Below are 6,000 nucleotides of genomic sequence, written 5' to 3' on the forward strand. Positions count from 1 at the left end.
TCTCGCCCTTCAGAGAGAGGAGGAAGAGAGAGAAAGAGACTTATGAGTTTGGAAAAGGAACTAAACTAATGAAATATTAATAAAATAATAAAAAGAAAATAATGAAATATATACAATATATACAAAGCTGTATCAAGCTCCCAGGATGATGGTCACATCACTGGCAGGCACAGGGAAAATTCCCTGACTGGACTCAGCAATGGACAGGAGCTGGGTTCCAGATCTGGAGTCAGGAATGCACGGATCAGGATGAAAGGCAGATGAACAGACAGGGTCCTCCTTGGACACCGGCCATTGAAGAAAGAGGGCTGACCCTTTAATCCCTCAGCTTTTATACTGAGCATGAGGCAGATGGGATGGAATACCCCTGTTGGTCAGTTTTGGGTCACCTGTCCAGCCCACTCCTCCCTGCAGGTGCAAGCCCTCTACGCTTTTCCATTTCTGATACTCCAATGGGGCAAATAACAAAGTGAGCTGACCTTGGCTGTTATAGCAATAACTATAAGCAAGAGCCTCTCTGCATACCATTCCTTGGCATAAATTATAAACAATCAGGTCTTATCTCTCTGGGAGTGAACTGTGTCTGAACAATATGTTGCTAATTTCAGAGAGTTCAGAGTTAGAAGAGGCTTAGCTGCAAAGTACAGTTACTGAACAGAAAATTGGTTCTGTTTTACCTCAAACCAGAACAATGTGAAACTGGTCAGTAAAGCTTTTATTACAAGATATTATCCTGTTGAGGTTTTAGATCTGTTAGGATGTATATTTTAGCTTCAATTGGAAATTTTTCATCAGTCCATTTAAAAATGGTATACGCCATTTAAAAAAAAAATAATCTGAAAGTTGAATAACTTCCTGAGATTCATACTGAATTGATTGCTATAACAAAACTTGTCACCTATGTTGCAATTATTTTTGTATAACTAATAATTCATAATACCTATACCATCATGACTCGCATGACTGGAGTGCTGCAATGGATGGCTATAAACTCTATAGAAAGGATAGGCAAGGAAGGAGAGGTGGTGGAGTGGCCCTGTATGTCAGGGAGTGTTATGAATGTCTAGAACTTAATGATAGTGACAATAGGGTTGAATGTTTATGTGTAAGAACCAGGGGGAAGGTCAATAAGGCTGATATCACAGTGGGAGTCTGTTATAGACCACCCAACCAGGATGAAGAAGCAGACAAAATATTCTGAAGTAGCTGGGAGAAGTCTCACGCTTGCTAGTCCTTGTCCTCGTAGGGGACTTCAACTTACCAGATAGCTACTGGAAATAAAATACAGCTGAGAGGGAACAGTCTAGGACGTTCCTGGAGTGTGCTGGGGATCACTTCTTGACACAGCTGGTGAGGGAGCCAACTAGGGAAGGTGCCCTGCTGGACCTGTTGTTTGTAAACAGAGGACTTGTGGGTGAGATGACAGTTGGAGGTCGTCTTGGGAATAGCAACCGTGAAATGATAGAATTTTTGATTCTCAGAGAAGCAAGGAGGGGAGTCAGCAGAACTGCCACCATGGACTTCTGGAGGGCAGACTTCGGTCTTTTCAGGAGCCTGCTTGACAGAGTCCCTTGGGAGGCAGTCCTGAAGGGCAAAGGTGTCCAGGAAGGCTGAACATTTTTCAAGAAGGAAATATTAAAGGTGCAGTCCTTCCCCATGTGCCGAAAAACAAGCCGTTGGGGAAAAAGACCAGCTTGGCTGAACAGAGATTATGGTCGCAACTCAGGGAAAAAAGGACACTTTATGGCCTTTGGAAGTAAGGGAAGGCTACTCATGAGAACTACAAAGATGCTGTGAGGCTATGTAGGGAGAAAATTAGAAGGGGAAAAGCCCAACTAGAACTTAATTAGGGTACTGCAGTAAAAGACAATTAAAAAAATGTTTCTATAAATACACTAGCAACAAAAGGAGGAATAAAGATTACCTCCATCCTTTATTGTATGCAGAGGGAAGAATAGCGACAAAGGATAAGGAAAAGGCTGAGGTACTTAATGCCTTCTTTGCCTGTGTCTTTGGGAGTAGACAGGGACTATCAGCAGTCCTGGCTAACCAGGGAGGTCCCAGTTGACTGGAGGTCAGCAAATGTGCTGCCCATCTACATGAAAGGCCAGAAGGAAGATCCAGGGAACTATAGGCCTGTAAGTCTGGTGCTTGGGAAGGCTATGGAAAAGATCATCTTGAGTGCCATTACAAGGCACATGCAGGACAACCAGGCGATCAGGCCTAGCCAACATGGGTTAATGAAAGGCAGGTCCTGCTTGACTAACCTGATCTCCCTCTATGACAAGGTGACCCACTTAGTGGATGAGGGAAAGGCTGTAGATGTTGGTTACATGGACTTTAGTAAAGACCTTGAGACAGTTTTCCACAGCATTTTCCTGGAGAAACTGGCTGCTCATGGCTTGGACAGGAATACACTTCACTGGGTAAAAAACTGGCTAGAAGTCCAGGCCCAAAGAGTGCTGGGTCCTGCATTTGGGTCACAACAACCCCATGCAGCATTACAGGTTTGGGGAAGAGTGGCTGGAAAGCTGCCCAGCAGAAAAGGACCTGGGGGTATTATCATAGAATGGTTTGGGTTGAAAGGGACCTTAAAAGATCATTGAGTTCCAACCACCCTGCCATGGGCAGGGACATCTCTGGCTAGACCAGGTTGCTCAAAGCCCCATCTAGTCTGATCTTGAACACTTCCAGGGATGGGGCATCCACAACTTCTCTGGGAGACCTGTTCCAGTGCCTCACCATCCACACAGTAAAGAATTTCTTCCTAATATCTAATCTAAATCTCCCCTCTTTTAATTTAAAACCATTGCCCCTCGTCCTATCACAACACTCCCTGATAGAGTCCCTCCCCATCTCTCCTGTAGGCCCCCTTTCGGTACTGGAAGGCTGCTATAAGGTCTCCCCAGAGCCTTCTCTTCTCCAGGCTGAACAACCCCAACTCTCTCAGCCTGTCCTCACAGCAGAGGGGCTCCAGCCCTCTGATCATCTTTGTGGCCCTCTGCTGGACCCGTTCCAACAGGTCCATGTCCTTCCTTTGTTGAGGACTCCAGAGCTGGACACAGTACTCCAGGTGGGGTCTCACCAGAGCAGAGTAGAGGGGCAGAATCACAGGCCCACCTCTCAAGCCTGTCCAGGTCCCTCTGAATGGCATACCTTCCCTCCAGCGTGTCAACCGTGCCACACAGCCTGGTGTCATCAGCAAACTTGCTGAGGGTGCACTCTATCCCACTGTCCATGTCTCTGACAAAGATGTTGAACAGCACTGGTCCCAGTACTGACCCCTGAGGAACACCACTCATCACTGGCCGTCACTTGGACATCGAACTGTTGACCGCAACACTTTGAGTGCAGCCATCTAGCCAGTTCCTGATCCACCGAGTGGTCCATCCACCAAATCCATGTCTGTCCAGTTTAGAGACCAGGATGTCATGTGGGGCAGTGTCAAATGCTTTGCATAAGTCCAGGTAGATGACGTTTTTTGTTCTCCCCTTACCTACCAATGCTGTAACCCTGTCGTAGGTCACCAAATTTTATCAGGCATGACTTACCCTTGGTGAAGCCATGTTGGCTGTCATCCATCATCTCCTTATTCTCCATGTGTGTTAGCAGAGATTCCAGGAGGATCTGCTCCATGATCTTGCTGGGCACAGAGGTGAGACTGACTGGCCTGTAGCTCCCTGGGTCTTCCTTTTTTCCCTTTTTGAAAATGGGGGTTATGCTTCCCCTTTTCCAGTAGAGAGGGAACTTCAACAGACTGCCATGACTTCTCAAATATAATGGAGAGCGGCTTAGCAACTTCATCCACCAACTTCCTCAGGACCCGTGGATGGATTTCATCAGGTCCCATGGACTTATGCACCTTCAGGCTCCTTAGATGGTCTCGATCCTGATCTTCTCCTATAGTGGGCAGTTCTTCATTCTCATAGCCTTTTTTTTTTCCTTCTGCAACTTCAGCAGTGTAGTTAGAGCCCTTGCTTGTGAACACCAAAGCAAAAAAGTCAATGAATATCTCAGCCTTCTCCATATCCTGGGTGGCCAGGTCCCCTGTTTCCTTCCGGAGAGGGCCCACATCTTCCCTAGTCTTGCCTTTATCCCTGACACATCTATAGACGTTTTTCTTGTTGCCTTTGATGTCACTGGCCAGATTTAATTCTATCTGGGCTTTAGATCACCTAATCTGGTTCCTGGCCACTCGGACAGTTTCTCTGTATTCCTCCCAGACTGCCTGTCCTTGCTTCGACCCTCTGTAGGCCTCCTTTTTGCTTTTGAGCTTGTCCAGGAGCTCCTTGTCTATCCATGCAGGCTTCCTGGCTTTTTTGCTTGACTTGTTCATTATTGTCCTCCTGAGCTTGGAGGAGGTGATCCCTAAATAGTCAACAAGCTTCCTTGGACCCCTCTCCCCTCCAGTGCTTTTTCCCATGTTACCCTGCCAATCAGGTCCCTCAAGAGGCCAAAGTCTGCTCTCCTGAAGTCCAGGGTAGTGAGCTTGCTGCACACCTTCCTCACTGTCCTAAGGATCTTGAATTCTACCATTTCATGATCACTGCAGCCAAGGCTAACCTTGAGCTTGACATTCCCCAGCAGCCCCTACTTATTGGTAAGGACAAGGTCCAGCACGGCTCCTCTACTTCTTGGTTCCTCTACCATTTGAAAAAGAAAGTTGCTGTTGACATATTCCAAGAACTTCCTGGATTTCTTGTGCCCCACTGTGTTGTCCCTCCAACAGATATCGGGTTGGTTGAAGTCCCCCATGAGGACCAGGGTCTGTGAGTGTGATACAGCTCCTATAGGTCTATAGAGGGCCTCATCTGCTCCATCGTCCTGGTCAGATGGCCTGTAGCAGATCCCCACTGTAAAATCACCTGCCCCTGTGTTCCCTTTTATCTTGACCCATAAGCTCTCTGTTGACTCTTCATCCATCCCCAGGTGGAGCTCCATGCACTCCAGATGTTCATTGACATAGAGGGCAACACCCCCTCCTCATCTCCCCTGCCTGTCCTTCCTGAAGAGCCTGTATCTCTCCATTCCAACACTCCAGTCATAAGAGCCATCCCACCACGTCTCTGTGATGCCAATGAGATCATAGCCCTGGAGGTGTGCGCACGTCTAGTCTCTAACTCCTCTTGCTTGTTTCCCATTGTAAGGTCCCGGTACGATTGGTCTGGAGGGGGGGGGGTTCAAAATTATTCCGAGGGTGCGATTAAGACACAAACGAGGTCAGATGCTGTTTTCTGTAGCTTTACTACTGTTACCTTAAAATAATGATAAATGGCAATAGAGAAAAGGCAGAGGTATAGAAAAGAAGGAAAAGAGAAGCAGTATTTCAGAGCAAAGCAAGAAAGGTCACCACCAGCAGGTCCACTTCGGTCTGCACCATGCGATGACTTGAAGGTCCTCCAGAGTCAACAGCATCCCATTGATCCGTGATTCTCAGGTCTCTCGAGTCGTAACGATGGTGAGGGTTGACGGTGGTGAGGGTCCCATTTGCAGCGGGAGGCAACGGTAATTTATAGTCCCTGTTGACTCATGGTTTGACCAATTAACGTGACAGTTACCTGTGCTCATCCAATTATTGTCCAACACGGTTGCTGTGTGAGCCCCCCTTGCCTCTGCCCCCTGGGCAGTGCTGGGGCCTGCATGGCAGATGAGTTTCTTGGGGCAAACAAGATACAGTTGTTTTGAGAACCAAGGACGTACCTCCTTTGATGTTATATCATGTACACAGGTGGTAGATATCTTGCAGCAAGCAAGTTTTGAGACGTCCTGTTTTCTGTCAGGTTCTCACGTCCAGTTTCTCACATCCACTCCGTGGCTCAAAGGTCACATACGACTTCTTCAGCACCTGTGGTTGGTGAGGAGGGGATAGTAAAAGATAGGAAGTTAGGCAAGAAATTACACGATATCTACAGGCACTGAAACAGGTTCTCAGACAGCCCATACATACTTCACACCATTAGGGGAGACGGTAGATACAAATTCCATATTTTGTACTACACT

The sequence above is a fragment of the Numenius arquata genome, chromosome W, assembly GCF_964106895.1.
Source record: "Numenius arquata chromosome W, bNumArq3.hap1.1, whole genome shotgun sequence".
Taxonomy (NCBI): Eukaryota; Metazoa; Chordata; class Aves; order Charadriiformes; family Scolopacidae; genus Numenius; species Numenius arquata.